The 25,639-nt window shown below is 43.8% G+C and overlaps 1 pseudogene across 1 annotated transcript; it reads left to right on the forward strand.

Annotated features, from left to right (window-relative positions):
- The first annotated feature begins 7,665 nt into the window (after positions 1-7,665).
- Positions 7,666-21,027, forward strand: LOC148875259 (plant UBX domain-containing protein 3-like; annotated as a pseudogene). The gene is made up of 5 exons (XR_016100593.1): positions 7,666-7,950; positions 18,858-19,140; positions 19,686-19,775; positions 19,859-20,246; positions 20,372-21,027. The product of XR_016100593.1 is annotated as a plant UBX domain-containing protein 3-like (transcript).
- Positions 21,028-25,639: the final 4,612 nt, after the last annotated feature.

A 25,639-nucleotide genomic window follows, 5' to 3' on the forward strand; every position in this document is an offset into this window, starting at 1 on the left:
CAATCTAATAAGAATCTGCCAGATTTTCAAGAGTCTGATTTGAATTTGAATATCATATTGGATATCCAATTTGAACCCAATTCAATTAGAGTTGTAATAAAAAACTTGATAAATAATATATCATGTTACTTATATAATATAATAATATATTATAATATAATTACATAAATAATATATAGAATATGCATACATGATATATAATATTTCATAACTAATAGATCAAATTGGGTTGTGGTGGATAAAATCGGTGTATATCTGAATTCGATCCATTAACTAATGCCCTGTTCGGTATCATTCCGTGAGAAAGATTCTCACATTCTTGGCATTCTTGTGGAATAGAAATACATTTGGTGCCATATTTATGTTGGGAACATGTTTTTCTAGAGTGGGAATGCTGTGCGGGAAATGTGTTTTTTGGAGTGATGAATATGACACTCCACAAGCACAAGAACAAGATATTTGGGAACAGCAGTTCCCACATCGTCATTTCTAGTTGCGAGTACATTTGGTAGTTACCCACGTGAAAGCAAGGGTAATTTGGTAATTATGAGTAAAATAAATAAAAAGAAAATCCTAATCAAACTCAATTAGCTTTTCTTCCTTCTTTTTTCCCACCATAGAAGAGAGCTTGCTACCACCGCATAGAGCTTTCAACCCACAACTTTTTTCTTGTAATTGTTTCTTCATAGGGTTTCAATCCACCGCACATGTAAGTCTCTCTGGCAATTCTTCGATTTCAACGTTTCTTCTGTATTTCTTTTTGTTATTCTTTTTTAATTTATGCAATCTATTGTGGTTTGTCTCTCATTTCTTCCCCCACAAAAAAATCGATTAATCAATCTTGAAACAGAGGTTCAATGCTCGCATTACTGCTTATATGGTTTGTGAGGATTGCATTCTTCTTTGTAAATTAGTGTGATGTTGGCTTGGTTCGATAAATGTATTTTCATGTCTATCATCCGGGTCTTCCTAAAAGCAATTTCTTGGATTTTTGAACTATCAAATGATGTGGATTGTGCTGTGACTTTCTGGCTATATTAATCAGTCTAATTTGCATCTCCAATGGTGGTTGTAATTCACTGATCCATATATCCCCCATTTTGCTTTCCTGCTCGACGCCCCAACCATCTTTTATCTATCTCTGAATTAGAAATTTGATTGTAGTGATCTTCTGATCATCTTTAGTAATGAAAGTTGTGGGCTTTGATGACCAACCATCTTCAAGTGATTATGAGATATAATTTCAGAGCTCCTTGATGTTTATGGGATGGTTTGAGATAATCATCCCAGGCATGACAGTTTCACCGCTTAAATATTTGGTAAAACCATCTTCCATGCTGGTATGACCAATTTAAAACCTCTCATGATAGGAAGATAGAAATCATCACATTTAGCCACACCTTCACTGTATCATTAACTCCAAGCTAAATAAAATCAGAAAGATAGAATTCCAACATTCTGTAAAAAGTGACGTTTGAAAATATACATTTTTTATCTTTTTGCCGATAAAAAAAATTAAAACAAAACATTGCTTTGGACAATTCAAAATGAAACTAAGGAAAGTTAGTACAAAGTAAAATTTTGCTTTAAACAATTCAAACTAAAACCTTGCTTTCAACAAGACATAAGAGAACTTTCATAATAAAGATGTCTGAAGTACAAAATAAGTTTGCTACTAACAAATTAATTCTGATTTCCAAAATGCTAGGAAAGCTAGTTTCAAGGCAAAAACCCAATGTGATTTGTCTACTTTGGACCATTAACTCCACAGAAAACCATATAATTTTAAAATAGACAAATATAGATGCATTTATGCATTTTTGAGGTACAACTGCCAGATGCATTAAACAAGGATTGATTCTTAGCCATTATGGCTTATCAATGTCACTGCTTCATGTCATGTTGGGTTCTTATTTTGCAATTTATTTATATTGTTATGATCCTCAAGTAGTTTTATCACGTGATGGACAAAGGAACACACCATTATTTATTTTTTATTAATTTTAGGTTTGTAAACTTGTAACAACGATCTCTGTGTATGGATTTGGATATTTAATCTTAAGAATCAATAGTGTTATCCAAACGTTGTTTCTATTTTTTTAGAACAAAACTCTATTCCTAAGGAATATATTGCCAAATGCCTTATTTATTCCTTAGGAACCAAAAACAGAATTCTTGTTTGGGAATAGGAATTTCCTCAAGAATAGGAACAAGTAGGAACAATGCCAAATAACACCTAAATGGATCGACTTTTCCAATCCGATCTGATTTATTAGGATTAAAGGAGGTATATGAATCCGTCTCTTACTAAATCGAATTCAGATTTGAATCGAATTCAATCCAACTAATTTGCAACCCTAGCCAATGCAAACCAACCTGGTTGATTGGAAGAATGTCCGAGCAAGTTTCTATTGGAGCTTGAAGTTGGAATAGATGGATTGATGGACGAGTAGAACTATTCATGGGCCTGGTAGCCCAATGGGCCATCCTGACCCAACCTGTAATTGTTTGGTCTTGGACAAGATTTTTGGCCCGTGGGTTCTGATTCAGGTCCAAAACATTAGGCCCAACTATTTTTTGGGCCATGCTTGGGCTTTCTTAAAAAAGTATGGCTTGAGCCCAAGCCCAATATGATAATGTTTTATATAATAAGTAATATATTTTATATAATAAAAAATATATAATACATATATTTCTTTGTTCATCTTCTCTTCTCAAGTCATAGTGAGATCTTTTAGTATTTTTTTGGTTTTGAGGTCATTTAATATAAATAAACTACTTTTATTACCGATAAAAAAAAAAAAAAACCTATTGCCTAATTTTCTTAGATGTGTTCAGTCTTGAGCTTTATATGAGGGTTGGGCTCAGGCATGGGCTTGAATATATTCTATTACCATAGAGGCAAAGCTGGACCCAACCCATGAACAAGTCTATCGCCAAGTAGGGTAAGGTCTGAGGGAGAGGATAGAGTGCAGAGAGCAATTTATCTTCAATACTAGTGGTTAAAGGGTATAAATAGCCATTTTCTAATAGTCTTACATCCATGTGGGACCCTCGGTTTGTGTAATTGTCTATCGTCTTTGTAACTTAGCTTACTCTTTTTGAGTAGCTTAGCTTTTATATATATAGGTATGAAGAAAAGGTAGGTGCTGGTTCAGAGAAGGCACCTTGAACAGTCACAATGTTTTGTGACTGTTTAAAAGGTAATTAACAATTAATGACTGTTAACTTTGAATTGTACCTCTTGATCACACCCGATCGAATCATGATCGTTGATCTCATCAACGGTGATCAACGGTCAGTATCGCACTAAAGCCAAAGCCGCCCTTCGCGAGCCACGCGGGTGTGCGAAGTGCGAGCAAAGTGCGCCTCTAAAGTGCCTCATTGCGCCGCACACACGTGTGCGCGCGCGTTGCTCAGTATCAAACCTCCATATTCTCCTCTACTATTTCTAAGGAGTGTAAATCAGCTCCTATTAAAATACTGAAAACAAAGCTTATAATTTTCCAATGTGGGACAAGTTCAAAATTAGGTTTTGTAAGAGAAAAGCTAATTTTCCAATCAAATGTAAAGGTGCAATTTCTCATGTAATTGACCAATCAAACCCATTGGATTTAATCTCTTATAAGATTAAAATCCAACACCACTTGGGTTCATGTCGTACGCCATGTTTGGCCTAACCTCTTAAGGGTTTAGGGCTAGGCAAGCATGACCCACCCAAGCCCATGTGCTGACACAACACGGCCCTTTAAAGCATGGGCAGCCCACAAAATCGTGTCATGTCACTTTACACCTCTAGTAAATGCATGTGTATTCAAATAATCCATCTCTCGCAATGTTGAATCTTCATTATGAAGTGTCAGTGTGGTCATTTTGTTCAATTGCCCTTGTCATTCATGTCGTAAGTACTAACTTGTGCCAACTAGACTTGATGTTAGCCTCATGCCTTGATGTTCTATCATTCTTGATCCTGAACCTGTTGTTTTCCTACTTAATGATCCAATATAGTTTTGTCAATTTTAAGCCTTGTTGAACACATGGCATGATTTGGTGGGTTATTAAAAAGAAACTTGTCGAAGTTGAAATTGGCCACAAAGATGGAAAGTTGCTAGAATAGGGTTTCACCTTAGCTCGGAGTATCACCTCAGCTCGGCACCTCGGTTGCTAAGGAAGACCTGCAATAAGAAGATATGTCAAAGGCCCTAGGGTGATATCCCAGGGGCGTGGAATCCAATGGTTAAGTTAATAACGCCAAGGGAAGAGAAGGTGTGATGGAGAACTTAGTGAGATGATGTGAGAGTTTAGTGAGAGAGTTGGAGAGCTCGGCAAGAGAGTTGAAGAGCTCCATGAGAGATTTGGAGAGCTAGAGAACTCCATGAGAGAGATGGAGAGCTCCATGAGAGAGTTGGAGAGCTTGGTGAGAGATCTTGAGAGCTCCGTAAGAGAGTTAGAGAGCTCTATGAGAGAGCTGAAGAGCTCAATAAGATGTGGTGAGACATGTGCCAAGGTATCCAGTGTGTCTTGTGCATATTAGCATGATGCAGTGCTATACTATGTGTGTGTGTGTGTTCAAAATAATAAAGGGGCTCGCCTATTTATAGGAGAAGGGTTTCATCCAAGAACCAATACATCTCTCGCACATGGTTGGAGCTCAGTCCACTTGTCATACCTTTGTTGACACGTGTACACATTGTATGTTATGTGTGTATGCGTGTGTTCAAATGAATGAGGGGGCTCATCTATTTATATGAGAGGGGCTTCATCCAAGAACCAATACGTCTCTCACACATGGTTAGAGATTGGTCCACTTATCACACCCTTGTTGACACATTGTGTGCATGTTGTATGCAGTGGTAGGCATTGCGATTGCATGGAATGTGTCGACATTGATGCTATGATCTGCTTGGCCACGTGTTGCTTGTCCACATTATGAGCTGGTATGAGGTCACCTTTGCCAAGTTAGGTCAGCTCGTCTAGGTTAGGTCAGCCTACCCTAGGTGAGCCTAGTCAATTAATAACTTTGCCCCTAGAGTGCTGCCACTTGTTGGTTTTTGATTGGTGATTGGTTTTTGTCATATCAGATGCCACTCCGCTTCTAAGGATGAGATAGCGTCCAGACCAACTCATCTGAAGGAAGTACCAGTTTGGTTACTTGTGTCTTCAGGCCGATAAGTTAGCTTTGATTCGTGGTCGATTGAGTTAGCACAGTTTAGCCATTGCCCCATGTCAATTTTACATTCTCTTCGGCTTGGCAAGGGAGTTTGCTAGTTGAGGTGATAAAATGGGCTTTTGGCTCAAAATCCCATAGACAATGCCATTTTGTTGATGTCACAAAGTTGTTGGAGTAGGGTGTCACCTTGGCTCGGAACCTCCACCACTAAGGGAGACATGCAATCAGAAGAGGCGTCAGAGACATAGAGGTAATATCATAGGGGTGTGGACTTCGACTATTAAGTTAATAATGCTAAGGGAAGAGAAGGTGAACCGGGGAGGCTTAGTGAGATGAGGTGAGAGCTTGGTGAGATAACTGGGGAGATCGGGGAGATATGGTGAGATGTGTGCCGAGGTGTCCGGCATGTTTTGTGCATAGTAGCATAATGCAATGTTATGCTGTGTGTGCAAATGAATGAGGCAACTCACCTATTACTGGAGAGGGGTTTCATCCAAGAACTGACATGTTTCTCACACGTGGTCGGAACTCTCTCCACTTGTCACGCCCTTGTTGACACGTTGTGTACATGTTGTATGCATGTGGTAAGTAGTGGACCTGCATGGAATGCAGTGGCTTTGATGCTCTAATATGCTTAGCCACGTTTTGCTTGTGCATGTTATGAATTGGTATAGTAGTACCAAGTTAGCTCGTTGAAATCAGGTCAGCTCGGCCAAGTCCAGTCAACTCGTCCAGGTTAGGTCAACTCAGTCATGTTGGGTGTGGTCAGTTCAGCTAGGTCAGCCTGCCCTAGCCCCTAGGTGAGCTTGGTCAATTAACAACTTTGCCCTAACATTCACTTAGCAGTTTCTAATTGATAATCCGTCTTGGCCTATCAAAACCATACACATCAACACCAACATGTATAACATTGTCATTGAATACATGAGAAGAGCATCAGTAAGGCTAAATTTGTTTAGGATATAGACACTAGATTGGTACACTAACGTGCTCTGCTTTGGTTTTACAACGTTTGTCTGTCATGGAAGTGTCCTAGACAACATAATTGTTCATCGTCTTCGTTGAGATGGTGAACAAGAGTACAATTGATCCCCTCCCCCTCCCCCCCTCTTTATACCACTACAATTGACTATAATAAAGCACCATTACCACCGATCGAGCTAGAGCAACCACCCCTTCTCCATTTTTCCTCTTCTTTCACTTTTTTATTCTCTCTCTACATATTCTTCCCTATTTTTTTATTCTCTCTCTACATGTTCTTCCCTGTTTCTTTTATTCTCTCTATGCTAATCGCCTTCCTAGTGACCAATGAAACAGAGCAACGCTACAAATCTCCTTAACATTCTCCGAGTACCAAAAGAAATTGAAATCCGATCTTTATGTTTGCTTTGAAGGAAAAGGTACGAAAAGGAAAGAAAAGGCAAGAAAATCTATACAAGATTCTTTCTTTCCCTACCTTTTCCTTTAGACCAAGCATAGCCTAAGTAAATAATTTGATTATGCAACTCTTTCTTAGGTCCCATTTTTTTTTTTTTGCTGCAAAGGTCCCATCTTTCTCAGGCTGCGAGCGTATATTGCCGTACAAAAATGTAAATAAAAAATGTTCTTTCCGACGTCTTTGTATCATGAGAAGAGCAATTACTGTACCCATTTTTTTTGGATACAAACATGTGCTTTTCTGATAAATGGTGTATTTGACAAAAAATTTAATGATGGGATTCACATTTTGCATTGATTTCAAACAAACAGGAAGAATACGAACAGCCAGAAAGAGTATTTATATAAAATACATATTTATATTTACATCACAATCAAATGCAGCCTTAGGTATTCCCAGCCCATGCCAAAAACTTGGATTGGATCTGAGTTTTTGGGTTGTGGGCTGAGCCTGGGACAGAAATCTTGGCGTTAAAGCTTGGATTGAGATTTTGGGTAGCCCAAGTCCAACCCATGCCCGACTCGACCCAACCCAGATCTAACCCAATCTAAGCTCGTCTAAACAAAAAACATACGTATATGTATTATATTTATATAAAAATATATATTTTTTCTAATTATATATACATTCTTAAATACATAAAATATGTATATATACATTTGTAAATAGAATTTGTTCAAATTGTCAATAATTCAAGCTCAACTAATCTGGCTCGGCCTAGCTTGAACCCGAGCCCAACCCAAATTGTGTTGGTTAACCTCGGGTTGGGCATGAATTGATAAACTTCGCTTAATCTCATATTGGGCTAAGCCCAAGCCTAAGTTTATACCTTTAGGGTTATGCTGGGTTGACCTTCAACCCGACCCAACCCGGTCGAGTTGGTCTGTGCCTGTATCTTTTGCCTTTGTTTGATAAATGAAAGAGAATGCCACACGTCCATCCATCGGAGAAGAGAACAGTCAGGCCGTGCCTGGGAGACTTGTTGGAGAGGAAAGCAATTGCTAATGCAAACTGTGAACTGAGACGTATACCAAAAAGAGGTCACGTCGACCTCGAGAGACGAGGTTCTCTTCTTCTGAGTAGCCGCAATAACAGCTGCAAACCTGCAGCCACCACAACATCAACTCCCCATCAATTCAAACGAATCTCCATCTCCTTGGTTCCGTCCGGTTTCAATATACGGCAGGGCAGCCATGTTTTCCCGAGACAAAAAGTCCTCCAAGCCGTCCAGCAGTCGCACTTGAGGCATCCGTACCCTCTCTGATTTGAACCGTGCGTCTAGTCCCGGCTCCGATGACGACTCTGATGCCCCACAGGAATACTATACCGGCGGTGAAAGAAGGTAACCGCGTGACTTCCTGCCCTTGCTTTTTTCCAATTGAGGTTGAAAACAATTTGGAATTTGAATCGATTTCAGGAGCCCTAGAGAACTTGTTCTTCTTTTTCTTCCAATTAATTAATTGGTATTGAACTATTATTGATCATGGTTTCTAATGGAGCGCGATCCGGCTGGTCTTAGCTGTCCGCTGCCTTGCTTCCGAACGAGGTAGCAGGGAACCTGAAATGGAGGAGATGGGAAAGCTCCGGGGGGAACCCGGTGTAGAGGCTCCGAAACTCAAGCTAGAATCTTTCAAAAGCAAGGTAATACCAGATAGCGCAAAGTTTGCATCCCTCCGTTGTCGGGGGGCAGGGGGCTCTTATAGTCACTTCGTGTACTCATCCCGAGGCCCTTGTCAAACCGGGTATGATTACCCTTGCGCTTGTCAACTCGGCCGTCGTCCCTTCTGCTGAGACAGAACCGTCACTGCCTAACCGTCTAACTGGAGATGGCGGCGTCAGTGGCGGTGGCAGGTGGCCGTTTAGAGTGCTGCTGCTAAACGTCAGATCCCAAGTCAGTCAGGCGTGGCACCCTCGGGCACGGACTTCCCTGGTGTCAAGCATGGTACGACTTGTCTGGCTTTGGTGCCCAGAAGATGATGCGAAGTGCTGAGCGAGGCGGTCTTGAGCTCGGAGGTATCCCGAACTGTTACAAGGTGGGTCAGTTCGGCGAAGTGTATCCCGAGCTGTTACAAGGTGGGTCAGTTCGGCGAAGTGTATCCCGAGGTGTTACAAGGGTCAGTTCGGCGATGTCTATCCCGAGCTGTTACAAGGTGGGTCAGTTCGGCGATGTCTATCCCGAGCTGTTACAAGGGTCAGTTCGGCGAAGTGTATCCCGAGCTGTTACAAGGTGGGTCAGTTCGGCGAAGTGTATCCCGAGCTGTTACAAGGTGGGTCAGTTCGGCGATGTGTATCCCGAGCTGTTACAAGGTGGGTCAGTTCGGCGATGTGTCCCCTTGTTCCCGCCTAGGCTTGGCCCCTTCTGCCGAGCTGTCGTTTCTGCCACGTGTCACATAATGAAGAGGTCGGGCCAAATCTTCCTTCATCAATTGCCCCCCACTCCTTGTGCCGAGGGTCTTGCCATGGTGCGGGGAGTTTTCACGAGGTAGCTGGTGGATTTGTCCCGTCCTTCAAACCTTCACTGTACGAGACGCTTTTGCTAGGGTTCTTTCGGTTTCCAAGGAGGCTGGGAACGTGCTTACTCAAGAACGCTGGTGGTTGTGACCGCGCGTTTTAAATTTCAAACCAACTCGCATCGCTGGGACGTGACAGCGGGTCATTTCAAAAAGGCACGCCACTGCTGTACGTGCGCGGTCGACTGTCAGGGAGACGTGCGGCGCGTCAGTTTCGAAAAGACGCGTGTCAAAGCGACGCCGATTTCAAAAAGACGCGCTGAGGCTGCCGCTCATGCTGCTGAAGAAGCCTTCCGTGCTGCAGAGGCAAATACCCGGGCTGCTGAGGCGGCTACTTATGCTGTTGAAAAGGCTGCTCGCGTCGCGATGGCCAGACAGGTGAGGTCTCAGCGTGACGCCGAGGCCATGGGGGTAGTTGTCAAGCATATGGCGGATTTGAAGTTGGATTTGCAGCATCAAGTCGAGTATCTTCAGGAGGACATTGGGGAGAGAACACAGATTTTTTCCCAAGGCATTGAAGACGCCAAGAAGAAGGCAGTTCAAGACTACATTGCCTCCCCACGTTTTGACGATCTGATGGTGGACTCTTACAGGAGGGGATTCAAGTTGAGCCGGTGGATGATCCGGAATACATACCCCGACCTCGATGTAAGTGCCATAACCACTTCGCGTATAACTCAGGAGATGGCCAATGCTGTCGATGGCAAGCCGGACTCTGAAGGAGAGGCAAGGCCTTCGGGTGTTGTTGAAGTGCCTTCCGATGGCGAAGAAGTGGCTCCGAGCATGTATTTTTTTTTTTTTTTGCCAGTGTACTGTTTCTTGCAATGGAGTGTCTTTTTCCCCTTGCTCATCTTCCCCGAGCTGTTTCTTTGCCGGGTTTTTAAATTTCCGTGGCCTTTTATGCCGCGAGCTGATTTTTGCCAACTGATAATGTGCTGAAGTTCCTCGGCTTGCCTTGTGGCACATGGCCTGATTTCGTCCAGTTCGCTGGGTGGTTTATAGGTAGTATCGCCTCAAGTTCACGATGTTCCACGTTCGGGGTACTCGTTTGCCTTCCAAGGTTTCAAGTTCGTATGCGCCCCCGAGCGCTGTTTTTACTTTATAGGGCTCTTCCCAATTAGGTCCAAGCTTGCCGACGCCGGGTTTGGGCACCATAATCTTACGGAGGACCAGGTCGCCGACTCGAAAGCTTCGTTGCTTTACTCTGCTATTGTAGTAGCGAGCTACCTGCTGCTGGTATGCCACTGTTCGGATGTGCGCGAGGTCCCTTACCTCGTCCAATAGGTCGAGGTTGGTGCGTAACTCGTCTCTGTTCGTCCGATCGTCGTATGTTTCTAATCGCAACGTTGGTATTTCGATTTCCGCCGGGATCACCGCTTCAGTGCCGTAGGTGAGGTTGAAGGGGGTTTCTCTTGTGGCTGCTTTTTCGGTCGTTCGGTGAGCCCATAAGACACTTGGTAGCTCTTCGGCCCACAATCCCTTAGCACGATCCATACGTGCTTTCAGTCCGCGCAGGATGGCTCTGTTCATCACTTCCGTCTGGCCGTTTGCCTGTGGGTGCGCGACTGACGTGAAATTTTGCTGAATCCCCATGTCCTGGCACCACTCTTGGAACTTGATATCCTCGAACTGTTTGCCGTTGTCGGAGATTAGAACCCGAGGTAATCCGAACCGACATACTATGTTCTTCCAAAAGAAGTTCTGTATGTTTCGGGCCGTAACAATTGCCAGAGGTTCGGCTTCTATCCACTTCGTAAAGTAATCTACTGCAACAACTAAGAATTTTCTTCCGCCTGTTGCTGGTGGGAATGGCCCTAGGAGGTCGATGCCCCATTGTGCAAAGGGCCATGGGCTGGCGAGGTATTTGAGGTCGGAGGCAGGTTAGTGGTGGATGTTAGCGTGCTTTTGACACTTGTCGCATTTTCTGACGAGCTTGATAGCTTCTGCCTTCATCATTGGCCAGTAGTATCCTTGTCGAAGTGCCTTTTGGGCGAGTGCTCTGCCCCCCAAGTGTCCGCCGCACAGGTCTTCATGAGTGTCGCGGAGTACAAACTCGGCTTCGGTAGGTCGCAGGCACCGCAAATAGGGGAGCGTGTACGACCGTCGGTATAACCGTTCGTCTATTATGACATATTTGGCCGCCTGGCGCTGCACCCTCTTGGCCGCATTGCGTTCTGCAGGGAGGGTTCCGTCTATCAGGAAGCTCGCGAATGGATCGATCCAGCTCGGCTCTGCTTCTAAGATGGGAGCGACCTCCTCTGTCCCCCCGAGAATACTAGGCCTAGGTAAGTCCTCTATGTACACAGTTCTCATATTGTTGTGACTCGTGCTGGCTAACCGGGACAGGGCGTCGGCCTTAGTGTTTTCGGACCTCGGGATTTGCCTGATGATGTGTGACCGGAAGTTGAGCAGGGCTTCTTTTACTTTGGCCAAATATGCGATCATGGAGAGATCGCGTGCTTCGTATTCGCCGGTAACTTGGTTAACCACGAGCTGAGAATCGCTGCAGATGACCAAGTGTTTTGCCTTAACCTTTCGCACTAAGTCCAGCCCGGCGATCAGTGCTTCGTACTCTGCCTCGTTGTTGGATGCCGCGAACTCAAAGCGTAGTGCGTACTCTACTTTGTGCCGCTCGGGCCGCACAAGACTATTCTAGCTCCGCTGCCCTGCCGGTTCGAGGAACCATCCACGTGAAGGGTCCAGGGCTCCTCATCCCAATTCGCTCTTCGCCTGATCAGGAGAGATGCCACACTGGGTGCTACTTCACAGGGTTCGAACTCTATGGGCTCAGGAGCTCCGGGTTCGCCGCAAATGGGGACCTCGGGCTCGACCTGTGGGGCTTTGTGGCTGAAAGTGCACTCGGCGATAAAATCTGCCAAAGCTTGGGCCTTGATAGCGGTTCTCGGTTTGTACTGGAGGATGTACTCGCTGAGTTCGATGGTCCATTTCGTCAGTCGACCGGAGACTTTGGGTTTGAGTAAAACTTGTCTAAGAGGTTTGTCAATTAGGACGATGACGGTGTGAGCCTGGAAGTACGAGCGGAGTTTCCGAGCTGCTATTACTAGGGCGTATGCTAGTTTTTCTATCTCCGGGTACCTTGCCTCTGCTCCCTGCAAAATTTTACTAACATAATATATGGGTCGTTGGACCCGGTCTGTTTCCTTTATTAGTACTGAACTGACCGCCTCGTCGTTGGCCGAGAGGTACAGTTGTAAGACCTCGCCCACCTCGGGCCGGGCTAAGGTTGGCACACTAGTGTTGGGTTTTTTGAAGAAAAAAGGGGGTATCGAAGTTTGGAGGGAGGCTTTTTGAAGCGTTTTCCCACAGACGGCGCCAATTGATGGAGCGCGATCCGGCCGGTCTTAGCTGTCCACTGCCTTGCTTCCGAACGGGGTAGCAGGGAACCTGAAACGGAGGAGATGGGAAAGCTCCGGGGGGAACCCGGTGTAGAGGCTTCGAAACTCAAGCTAGAATCTTTCAAAAGCAAGGTAATACCAGATAGCGCAAAGTTTGCATCCCTCCGTTGTCGGGGGGCAGGGGGCTCTTATAGTCACTTCGTATACTCGTCCCGAGGCCCTTGTCAGACCGGGTATGATTACCCTTGCGCTTGTCAACTCGGCCGTCGTCCCTTCTTCTGAGACAGAACCGTCACTGCCTAACCGTCTAACTGGAGATGGCGGCGTCAGTGGCGGTGGCAGGTGGCCGTTTAGAGTGCTGCTGCAAAACGTCAGATCCCAAGTCAGTCAGGCGTGGCACCCTCGGGCACGGACTTCCCTGGTGTCAAGCATGGTATGACTTGTTTGGCTTTGGTGCCCAGAAGATGATGCGAAGTGCTGAGCGAGGCGGTCTTGAGCTCGGAGGTATCCCGAACTGTTACAAGGTGGGTCAGTTCGGCGAAGTGTATCCCGAGTTGTTACAAGGTGGGTCAGTTCAGAGAAATGTATCCCGAGCTGTTACAAGGGTCAATTCGGCGATGTCTATCCCGAGCTGTTACAAGGTGGGTCAGTTCGGCGATGTCTATTCCGAGCTGTTACAAGGCTCAGTTCGGCGAAGTGTATCCCGAGCTGTTACAAGGTGGGTCAGTTTGGCGATGTGTATCCCGAGCTGTTACAAGGTGGGTCAGTTCGGCGATGTGTATCTCGAGCTGTTACAAGGTGGGTCAGTTCAGCGATGTGTCCCCTTGTTCCCGCCTAGGCTTGGCCCCTTCTGCCGAGCTGTTGTTTCTGCCACGTGTCACATAATGAAGAGGTCGGGCCAAATCTTCCTTCATCAGTTTCTATGATTATTTTGGTGGACGTTGAAATCCCGGCAAAAGATTTTGTATTCATTTCTTTGATGGTTCTTTCGTTGACAAATTTCGATTCTGTTCTATTAGGGGAATCTATAAGCGGATGTATCAAGAAATTGGCATTTCTGACGAGGCAGATTTGGCTCTTCAATGAAATTGTGACACGTGGCACCTCGTGACAACTAGGAAAACACTTATGAAGTTGGTGACCCACTCGGGCACCAGTCTGGCCGGCCTGACGCGACCTGCGCGCGGCCTGACGCACGCCTGCGCGACCTGTACGGCCTAACGCGCGGCCTGCGTGAACTGCGTGCGGCACGCACGACCTGCGCGGCCTAGCGCGCTGCCTGCACGAACTACGCATAGCCTACGCGAGCTGCGTGCGGCCTGCACGACCTGGCCGACCTGGACCAGCGTAGCGCATGATCCGGCCAAACCGCCCATAAGGCGCCCACCGACGAACTTGGCCTAGACACTGACCCGCCGACTGACACGGGCGCCGACCTGACGACCTGGCCTAGACACTGACCCGCCGACTGATGCAGGCGCCCCCCTGACAACCCGGCCCAGGCGCCGACCTGGCCGCCTGACACAAGCGCCAGCCTGATGACCTCGAGGAGTTCACCACCGTACCCCGATTCTGATAGGATGTGACGAGTCTTACCGTTTGGAGGCTTTTCACCCACCTAACCCGCGAGGACTCCGGTGTTGCTGGAGGAGGCCATGAGTGTTTGGTTTTTTGAAGAACAAAGGGGGTATCGAAGTTTGGAGGGAGGCTTTTTGAAGTGTTTTCCCACAGACGGCGCCAATTGATGGAGCACGATCCGGCCGGTCTTAGCTGTCCGCTGCCTTGCTTCCGAACGGGGTAGCAGGGAACCTGAAACGGAGGAGATGGGAAAGCTCCGGGGGGAACCCGGTGTAGAGGCTCCGAAGCTCAAGTTAGAATCTTTCAAAAGCAAGGTAATACCAGATAGCGCAAAGTTTGCATCCCTCCGTTGTCGGGGGGCAGGGGGCTCTTATAGTCACTTCGTGTACTCGTCCCGAGGCCCTTGTCAGACCGGGTATGATTACCCTTGCGCTTGTCAACTTGGCCGTCGTCCCTTCTGCTGAGACAGAACCGTCACTGCCTAACCGTCTAACTGGAGATGGCGGCGTCAGTGGCGGTGGCAGGTGGCCGTTTAGAGTGCTGCTGCAAAACGTCAGATCCCAAGTCAGTCAGGCGTGGCGCCCTCGGGCACGGACTTCCCTGGTGTCAAGCATGGTATGACTTGTTTGGCTTTGGTGCCCAGAAGATGATGCGAAGTGCTGAGCGAGGCGGTCTTGAGCTCGGAGGTATCCCGAACTGTTACAAGGTGGGTCAGTTCGGCGAAGTGTATCCCGAGCTGTTACAAGGTGGGTCAGTTCGGCGAAGTGTATCCCGAGCTGTTACAAGGTGGGTCAGTTCGGCGAAGTGTATCCCGAGCTGTTACAAGGGTCAGTTCGGCGATGTCTATCCCGAGCTGTTACAAGGTGGGTCAGTTCGGCGATGTCTATCCCGAGCTGTTACAAGGGTCAGTTTGGCGAAGTGTATCCCGAGCTGTTACAAGGTGGGTCAGTTCGGCGATGTGTATCCCGAGCTGTTACAAGGTGGGTCAGTTCGGCGATGTGTATCCCGAGCTGTTACAAGGTGGGTCAGTTCAGCGATGTGTCCTCTTGTTCCCGCCTAGGCTTGGCCCCTTCTGCCGAGCTGTCGTTTTTGCCATGTGTCACATAATGAAGAGGTCAGGCCAAATCTTCCTTCATCAGTTTCTATGTTTATTTTGGTGAACGTTGAAATCCCGGCAAAAGATTCTGTATTCATTTCTTTGATGGTTCTTTCGTTGACAAATTTCGATTCTGTTCTATTAGGGGAATCTATAAGCGGATGTATCAAGAAATTGGCATTTCTGACGAGGCAGATTTGGCCCTTCAATGAAATTGTGACACGTGGCACCTCGTGACAACTAGGAAAACACTTATGAAGTTGGTGACCCACTCGGGCACCAGTCTGGCCGGCCTGACGTGACCTGCGCGCGGCCTGACGCATGCCTGCGCGACCTGTGCGGCCTAACGCGCGGCCTGCGTGAACTGCGTGCGGCACGCACGACCTGCGCGGCCTAGCGCGCGACCTGCACGAACTACGCACGACCTATGCGAGTTGCCTGCGGCCTGCACGACCTGGCCAACCTGGACCAGCGTAGCGCATGATCCGGCCAAACCGCCCATAAGGCGCCCACCGACGAACCTGGCCTAGACACTGACCCGCCGACTGACACGGGCGCCGACCTGACGACCTGGCCTAGACACTGACCCGCCGACTGATGCAGGCGCCCCCCTGACAACCCGGCCCAGGCGCCGACCTGGCCGCCTGACACAAGCGCCAGCCTGACGACCTCGAGGAGTTCACCACCGTACCCCGGTTCTGATAGGATGTGACGAGTCTTACCGTTTGGAGGCTTTTCACCCACCTAACCCGCGAGGACTCCGGTATATAAAAACCTCACCCCCCAAAGGGGAAGGGGAGGAAAAAAAGGGAAGTAACCCCTGCTCTCTAGCTCTCTCATATTATCTTCAAAGCTTTCTACAATAAGAGTGCTAACTTAAGCGTCAGAGAGCCCCCATCGGGAAAATACCCCCGGGACCTCTGATTCAGTTCTCGCAGGTCCTTCAGCTCCTGCCGCCTACAAAGAGGAGGAAAAGATGGAGTTCTCGGAGGTCCCTCAGCTCTCGCCACCTACAAAGAGGAGGAAAAGATGGAGTTCTCGCAGGTCCCTCAGCTCCCGCCACCTACAAAGAGGAGGAAAAGATGAAGTTCTTGCAGGTCCCTCATCTCCCACAGCCTACAAAGGAAAGAAGACCACCTCATGCTGAGGGCAGTCGGATTGCGCCGCACCAGGGAGCTCCAGCATTCTCTAAGTCACCGGCCGCCTAGTAGGCAGTTCACCACCGAGCAGTTCGCCACCAGGCAGTTCGCTACCATGCAATTCGCCACCAGGCAGTTCGCCACCGAGCAGCTCGCCACCGGGCAGCTCGCCACCGGGCAGTTCGCCATCGGGCAGTTCACTACCAGGCAATTCGCCACTAGGCAGTTCGCCACCAGGTAGCTCGCCACCGAGCAGCTCGCCACCGGGCAGCTCGCCATCGGGCAGTTCGCCACTGGGCAGTTCGCCACCAGGCAGTTCACCACCAAGCAGTTCGCCACCAGGTAGTTCACCCCTAGGCAGTTCTCCACCGAGCAGTTCGCCAGTAGGCAGTTCACCACCAAGTAGCTCATCACTAAGGCACGCCACCACCGGGTCAAATAATGAGGTACTTAGCCAAAAAATTTTACATCACAAAACATTGTTACGTGGCCGAAAACGATTACATCAATTTACTTTCTTTCTCAACCATGATTTCTTTCAAACTTTGGCTCTGATATCCCGTGCATGTGTTACCCGTTTGCAACTTTGCATGTTTTTTACGTGCGAAACAACCCTCATGGAAGTGAGATTATTGGGTAAGTTCTATTCTTGACCAACAGTTGTATTCTCAATCAAATAACCATTTTTGAACCTTGAAAACTGGAACCTGAATTACGACTTTGCTAGTCTACCATATTGCTTCTACTTTCTGTTGTTCCACCATTCAATCCGGTTATGAAGAAAGGCCATTACCCAATGTTAAATGTTGGTCCAGCTATCTGGTGTCTTGGGATGGGTAGGCAGGATATGGTACTGACCTTTGGTGGCATTTTTTGAACGAAGTGGTTGCTCTCAGATTCAATCCAATTATCACAGTGTTTGTGTATTTAGCTCATCGATTACCTACTCGAGTAGCCAAACTTTAACCTTTAGAATTCCTTAAAATTTTTATAATACCAATTCTAGATTCTAGCTTCTGTGCCTGAATTCCCAAAATACATGCAAGTTTAGGACCCATTCAACCCTAACGAGTTAGAGTTTCTTAGAGTACTCTGAGTAATCATATTTGGTTAGTCCACACTCTACATACCCTTCTCGAGCCCTTAGAATTGCTACTCAACCATCCCAATCTTCAGCCTTTCAAATCCCCTAAGTCTTACTCTGTTTTAACTTCCCCTTTAAATTTCTACTCAACCAGTCCAACCTTCAGCGGTTGAAATCCCCCAAGTCTTACTCTATTTCGACTTCTTGTCTATACCCAGCAAATAGGAAATGCTAAATTGGGTTTCCGTACACAAGGTTGGTTGTTACAGTGGCTAGCGGATCTCATACCATAGAATTACTCTCTAACCTGGAATCCAGATCAGGCCTAATATTAGCTATGTCCCATTTAATTGTATTATTCTATGCCTGAACTTAACTTGATTTGAGTTTGGAATAGTCATAGCATTTGCCAAATCTCAGAATGAGTGTAGAGAGGGAGGAAAGAGTAAGAGAGGAGAAAAATGGGATACAGATGGTAACCATGAAAGAACCCTCATGTTTGTTGTTCTTCATTCTACAACAGTAGTGGTGGCTACGGTGGAATATGGGAAGTTTTGTTTTTGAATGAAAGCAACAAATTTTATAGACGAATACCAGAATATGGCTGTTGATTTGGATCTGGAGGTCACTAATGTATTGGCATGCTATCGTGCTCCATTTTATCCCAAGTAGTAGATTGAGGTAAAAGTTCTTTAGGGCTATCTTGAGTTGTATTCTGTACTCTTTTAGCACTATGTATCTATCAAAATTATGAATTTGAATAACCTTTTATTACGAGACCTTTATTTGCATTTTTCTCCTCGTTCTTTTATGTTTTATTCACATTAGCTTTCTTTCCATGAATCTTGGGGTTTGTGAGATATCGAGTTGTGCCGTAATATGGTACTCAGCCTCTGTCTATGACTTCGCTATTCTCTCATTCTGAAGTCATTATCTATTTAGAATTACAAAGCATGAAGTGAGGAAACCGGTGTTTAAATTGTCATCTTGGTTAAAATGTCTGTGCATGTAACTTACCTCTAGTAATGTTGAGTCAGATAGATTGCAACCAATTGAAAATATACATACCATGATATACTTTCCAAAATCTTAATTAAGTATATCAATATTTCCTGTGCACGAAGGTGAGTATTTTACCAATTGTATCTTTAAATTTCTCTTATTGTTTGATAGCTTTGGTTAACCCTAGAATTACCAATAACCCTAGTATTTTACCAATTACCAATACTCTCTTATTGTTTACATCAAAACATGTACTAATAATATCATCGTATATTTGGGAGTACTGGGTATAAACACCCTAAATCCAACTTACAAAATCATACTGTCAACTTTGTTCATATGCTTTCTTATTTCAAAATTATTATGTGGCTCTTTTTTTCTGTAGCTCTCTTCTGAACAAGATGCAGATACTATATTTGAAATTCATTTATCTAAGAATGATTAATGTCCGACTGGTGTCATTGATATTGCTAATATTCTGCAGTTATATGCTCGTCCAAGATCCTTCTAAAGGTAATGATGTGGATGCAATATTTAATCAAGCTAGGAAAATGGGAGCCATGGAGGGACCTTTTGAAAACCTCCATGCATCTTCAAGCTCAAGAAGCTTCACTGGAACTGAGAGACTACACTCTGGTGAGACTGTCATCTGCTCCTCAACCGCCTGAGGCTATAACTCACAACATTATCTTTTGGAGTAATGGCTTTACTGTAAATGATGCCCTTTGAGGAGGTCGGATGACCCTGAAAATGCATCTTTCTTGGAGGTAATACTGAACTAGGTTCTATTCTGGACGTGGAATGATTATTCTCAATTTTATGTTTTTTGGCAATATATTGCTTATGCTATGAAGTTCAAAATCTGCAGTGTCCTATCTCCCCCCTGCACAAAAAAAAAAAAAAGGAAAGGAAAAAAGGGAAAATGTCAGTTATTGGTTGAGTTCTTACAATTCAATGCTTTTAGAAGGTGAAATATTACTAACAAAAAAACCTTTAAGTGTGGCTCCAGTCCTGAAAGTGTTCTGGTGGGCATTAATATGGTGGAAGGGAATGTCCTCGACTTCTTTCTATTATCAGGCTACCTATTCTTTTGTTATTTTGGATTTTTTAAGCAGTGAATACAGGAAACCATTCCATTTGGGAAGGTGCAACAGAATAGAAATCATTGCAACATATGAGTGTCACTTTTCTTCGGGACTTTTGTACTCTGGTAGTATCACAAACATGCTTTGATTTTGGACCAAGTATTATCAATAATACTCGGCATAGTTGATAGTCAGCATATAACAATTGATTACTCGTAACAATGCAGAGCATCAGGAAGTCTGAATGTCCCAAGGAATTTGAGCCAGAAGATAGGAGGTCTCCAGTTCAAGTTAATCTCAAAAGGAGGGGAGAGAATGTCCTGTGAGTCCTTTAACTGCTCTTCGTCCAGACTTGACTGTTTCCTCTTATTATTCTTCCTCGTCCTTATTTTAACTGCAGGAACCAGAGAAGTGTCATATTCCATTTCAGGGTGTAGGAAGAACTTTAGGTGGCAGCTCCAGTTCTACAACAGCCCCTGAACCCACTGTCACTGCATCTGCTCCATCCCCATTTATGGGATTGGTTTTGGATGAAACATTGCCATCGACCTCAATTCATCTCAGATCGGCTGATGGCAAAAACATGGTTGCACACTTCAATTGCCACCACACCATTGGAGATATTCGTGCCTTCATAGATGCATCAAAACCTGGAGGGACAAGAATGTATCAGCTTCAAACTGTGGGTTTCCCTGCAAAGCAACTCACTGATGTAACCCAGACAATAGAGCAGGCTGGCCTTGCTAACTCAGTTGTTTATCCAGAAGTTTTTAGGGCAGCCACACAAGGTATCCCAACCCGTGGTCAACCATATATGCCATTTCATTTTTGGGAAAAGTTCCATTGACAAGATTTCAATAAATTGCTTCCATTGATTTTTTTTACTTAGATTTGACCTGATGGTGGATGACAGATTTTGTTAGCTCATCATCCCGCTGTGGTTTAGTTGCCAGTACGAGAGGCCAGTTCTGTTTCTTGGCATTCGTCTAACAACTTCATTCTTTCTACAAGGGCATTTTTTATTTGGAAAATTCTCCAACGGTGAGAGAAGCATCATTTGGAGTTAATTCCCAGTTCCCAGCAATTAAGCTGGGACATCCTACATCCTCAGGACAGGTTCCAGTTACGGTTCTTTTGGTCTATCCAATTCCAAGCAGCACTGCAGCACCCTGTTCTTTTCCTAACCGACTTCCCCAGGATACTGAGATCAAATCAGCCCCCAACGTCCCACAGCATGTATCCGCCGTGTATTGGGAACATCTCCCCATGATAGTATCAGAAATGATGATATCATCATCTAGAGATGTTTCCAATACATGGCGGGGATGTGCTGTGAGACATTATGGGACACAGTCTTGTGGGGAGCTGATTTGAACTATAGGATACATACCAGATGATACAGATTGAGAGCTGCTGATGTGTGCATTGTTGGGCATCGGGGGTTTGTATTAGCATATTCATATCCATTGTATTATTGTATAGATTGATACTAGTCCACTTTACCAAAATTTGGTACCCACTGATACTCATCGATGTGCATTAATATGTTCGAATCAAGGTGGGCGTATCGGGCGAATTAATATTCCTTTTGGTGGTTTTTTTTTCTTGCCGATTGGTTTAAGGGCGACAATTTAGGTCTTCGCCACACCCTGAATTGGTCAGACCACTGATACACCTATTGTAAGGGTGTATCGGTGGGGTGTCAGAACGATACGTATCAACCGATACAGGCCGATATATATCGATACTTTGAACATTGGTTTGAATGCCTTTCTTATTTGACTTGAACCCAAGAAATGCAATCAAATCTTATTAAACCTTTATCCATTTGGCTGTAAACTTGGTGGGAAAGCTCTAACAACGAAATGACAAGGTCTACTATTACTTTGGGAATAAAAAAAATGAATGAAACCAAAATGCCTAAAACGTTAACCTCTTGCTGGAACTGATGAACTATGATGTTTTTATTTTTACAAGTCAATTTATGAATTAGTCAAAAGAAGTTTGAGAAGATTGAAAATTGCAGAAAATAATCTATTACCTTAGTCTTTGAACCCATTTTAGCATTAGGACATATTATCATTCATGTGGTTGCCAATAGATTCATTCAGCATTAGTCTCTTTTTTTTTCTTTTCTTGTTTTTTTGATAATCCATTCGGCATTTATCTATATTATACTTAGGTATAGACATTGGGATAAATGTATTTCTTGAAGAGATTTGGCAACTTCTGAGTTCTGACCTTAGAGTTGGTATAAACAATAGAGGATTAGCCACTTTATCTGAAGGAAACCCTCTCATTTGATTTGAGGTCTTTGTTTTAATATGTATAATTATGATTATTTGGATACCTGAAAATTAAAATTGAGCGTCAATTAACAGAAAAACTTGGGTTCAAAAATCTTTTTATGTGTGCAAATAAGTGAAATTAAACCTTTGGGAGAAAAATATTAAAGAATTAAAACTTTGAATGGTCTATATTAATATTATTAATTGTGAAACCCAATTTAAATAACGTTTAAAGTATCAATTATCGGGTATTTTGATACTTGATAACTTTTTTTATTTGATTTTTGAAAAATGTTTCAGGGGGTCGGTTTTAGGCTTGCCTACTCTATGATAAGATGCGATACGACCCAATAGAGAGACGTATTTTATCAAAATTTTGAACCTTTAATTCAAGGTGGGGGATATAACTGATATAGACTCCACAGTTGAACATAGGACAAATCTAGTAGGTCCCCGATTTGATGGACAGTGTAGATCATCAAAGAGATGCCTCCGCACAGTGTATAAAAGAACTCATTAGGCCTAGTGCAGACTTGAAGGTGCTCAGCTAGCTTACCAAATAAGATATCTGGCTGGCTGTAGGTGAGACCTGGGATCGATTCTTGCCTAAAAGGCCTATTGCAGACTTGAATTCGAATTTGCCCTACAGTCATGTCAGGCCTAACAGACGGTTCATACACTACTGCACCTCAAAATTGTTATGCTTTAGAGCTTAGATTCATTGAATGACTGTATCCATCATGTTTACTATGCGAAGCCCCCATAAAAAGGTCAAAATAAATCAAACCATGCATCTTGATACTAATTATTATTAATGACTACCACACTCCTACAAATGCAGACTTAATAACCAACATAATGCTTATATATGGTAATATTTATGATGGCTAAGAATGCTTTAGGACAGAAAAGTGAGACATCTAATCTCAAGTTCTTCTTCAAAACGACAGGTCTTGGATTGGACAAGAAAAAGGAGATCTTGTCTGCCAGAAGAGCCTACTAAAGAATGCAACCTTCACAGCTCTCTCTCTCTCTATTGTTTGATGAGGGACCTATAGCTATATGTATACATAACGCACCCACCACAGTGAAAGTTGTTTTAAAACTCGTTTGTGTGTGTAGAGAGTGTCTCTTCTAGAGTTTCACGATTGTGATATAGATAAGTCAGTCATCACTCTCACATACTAGTCTCCTTCCTCTGGGTTGGGGTGTTGTCAGGTCAAGAAACAGAATAAAAGGGAGTAGCCTACTTGTTCTCCCCTTTTTTATTTCCGACTCATGGAATAAACAATAAACTGCTGGTGATGCCAGAAAGTATCCTTTCATAGTTTACAAACCTGTGGCTCAAAAACCAGCGTGAACCCAAACTCACCAAAAGATGGAAGCAAAGCATCCAACTACAAAAAAAAAAGGTTATTTCATGGTGGAAAATATTATTACTTTCTGTCACCCATCTGATCGGATTCCAGCAAAAGTTCATATCAAACCCCAATACTTTCTTTATGAAAACCCTCCAATCCAAATCCAACAGTAGGAAGACCTCACCTTTGTGCTAGCTTTGTTGAATAATTTCTTTTTAAATACTTAAGAATACCACCAGAGAGGAGATAGGAATAGGGTAGGAGTGGACTTTCCCTAATCCATAATGTGGTGCAAATGAGAAATGACATACGAAAAGATTGTCTGCAGTTTTGCATCCATCATCAAATGTGCAGTTTCACCTAGTGGTCAATGGTCAAAGAAATAGAGGAACTTTGAACTTGTTTGTTATTGTCATAAACAAATTAATACGAGGTATTAATGTATGCAGGTTTTTCAAGTTGGGTTATAGTTGCACTTCGCCAATAATTCCTCTCTGGGCCAATCAGGATACGACACCTCAGCCGGGACCCATTTGTAAGGAGTTGATGTGGTGGCCGTGATCGGCCCATTAAGAGTAGAAATCATGATAATTTGTTGTTCTTCCATTGGAGATGGGACATTAGTAAATATTCCATTATGATGATGAAGTAGAGTATTGAATTCATCTAGCATGGCTAGGCCTATAATCTTTGTAATTGCAAAGAATGAAGGTTCAACATTATTAGATAGTCGAACATGGAGAGCATACTTGAGGTTCAACCTATGGGTTCTAGCTCCGGAGTGTGTCACTGCAGTATGTGAAGATGTAGGTGCTAGGATTGTAGGTGTAAATGTGGGCACAATAGAAGGTGGGGAAGGGAGATTAGCCCAGCCTTGAATGTAATGGCAAAACAATGTTAGAATTTTTTTTTGCTATGATAGGAGCCAATAATTGAGGCAGAGATGGAGATGATGAAGGTGGTATTGGTAGCTAGTGGTGATTCTTCTTGAAGCAGCCTGAAGATGTAGGAAATACTGATGTGTTCATGAAAGAAAATAAGAGAGAAAAAGAGAGTTGAGGGAATTTTTTTTAACAAATTTTGTGAAATTCCTTTAATAAAACTTTTCCTCGATTTTCTGTCAAACCAAACACAGCCTAAAGATGATCTAATTATGGATAAAGTAGCAACTGGGGCAGTATAAGAGGCCATGTTTGTTGATTAGGGCAATTAATGAATGAAAATAACATTAGAGAGACAATGTTACACCCAATGGGCACATGAAGATAATGGTACCTTTTTGTGAGATTCTTTGTACCCATGAAAGTTCAACAGAGAGTGTAGATCAAATTTGTTCCTGTTAACCATACGGCTGTAGATCAAATTTGGTACCAAGTAGCTTTTCCAATGGGGAATAATGCCAGTGGGAAATGCTTTGGGCCAATAAGATCTTGGTAGAGTTGCAGGAGTCAAGAGAGAGCGAGGTTTATTTCATCCATATATGGCATTGCTTGTGCTTCATTGCTCCATTGCTCCATTTTGTACATGTGTATGAAGTAGTGAACAACGCTTTGAGACTCCTATGAATGATTTAAATTTCTTGTATTGTCCTCTTTTATCAGTTTGAAGTAGTCTAATTTTGCAATTGAAGACATTCTTAATAGTAGTTTTAATTTAAACGTCATGAAGATAGATGGAGCTTTTGATTTGTAAAATAAAGGAACCAAACAAATCTGCAATATCTATGGATAGAGCTTTTAATGGGAGTTGGGATCCAAACATCTGAATATTAACTGCAATGGTTGAGAAGTATATGTGATAGAATCAAAGGGTATTATAACTAACCAACAAATTCTTACTAAGGGTTCTGGATTTTGAGAGGGGAAAAGTTGGTCAATGGAATTTTGGTTTTCGTTGACCAAGAATCCAATGTTCAATTTTCAGATTAATGTGGGGACCAGGGAAAGTTTATTTTCCTAGGTATCTCCTATGTGGGTAAATAACTTTCTTACTTAGGAGGAAAGTTGCTAACACTTGAATGAGACAAAAATGCCCCTTTTAATAATAGATTTTTATAACTAAAATGGTCATTACCTTATTTACCTGATAAATAAAATAACATGGGTAAATGCACTTACCCGGGTAAGTGTTTCCCAGGAAATTACCCAGGTAATTGCATTTACCCGGGTAAGTAACTTACCAAAAAGCGAATGACGCCTAAGGGGGGTTTTTTTTCTGGATTTTGGGATTTTGATTCCCATTGACCAAGAATCCCATGTTTTTTTTTTTTCAGATTTATGTGGTGATTAGGGAAACTTTATTTTACTACCCATCTCCTAAGTGGATAAATAACTTTTCCACTTGGGGGGAAGTTGCCAATACTTAAATGGGACAAAAATACCCCTTTTAATAATGGATTTTTGTGACTAAAATGGTCATTGCCTTATTTACATAAAAAAATAAAAAAATATGGATAAATGCATTTACCTGAATAAATATCTTCTGAAAAACACTTATCCGGATAAGTAACTTACTGAAAAATGAACAGGACCT

Source organism: Nelumbo lutea, chromosome 1 (assembly GCF_056320005.1).
Source record: "Nelumbo lutea isolate HS-2025 chromosome 1, American lotus-T2T, whole genome shotgun sequence".
In the NCBI taxonomy this organism is placed as follows: domain Eukaryota; kingdom Viridiplantae; phylum Streptophyta; class Magnoliopsida; order Proteales; family Nelumbonaceae; genus Nelumbo; species Nelumbo lutea.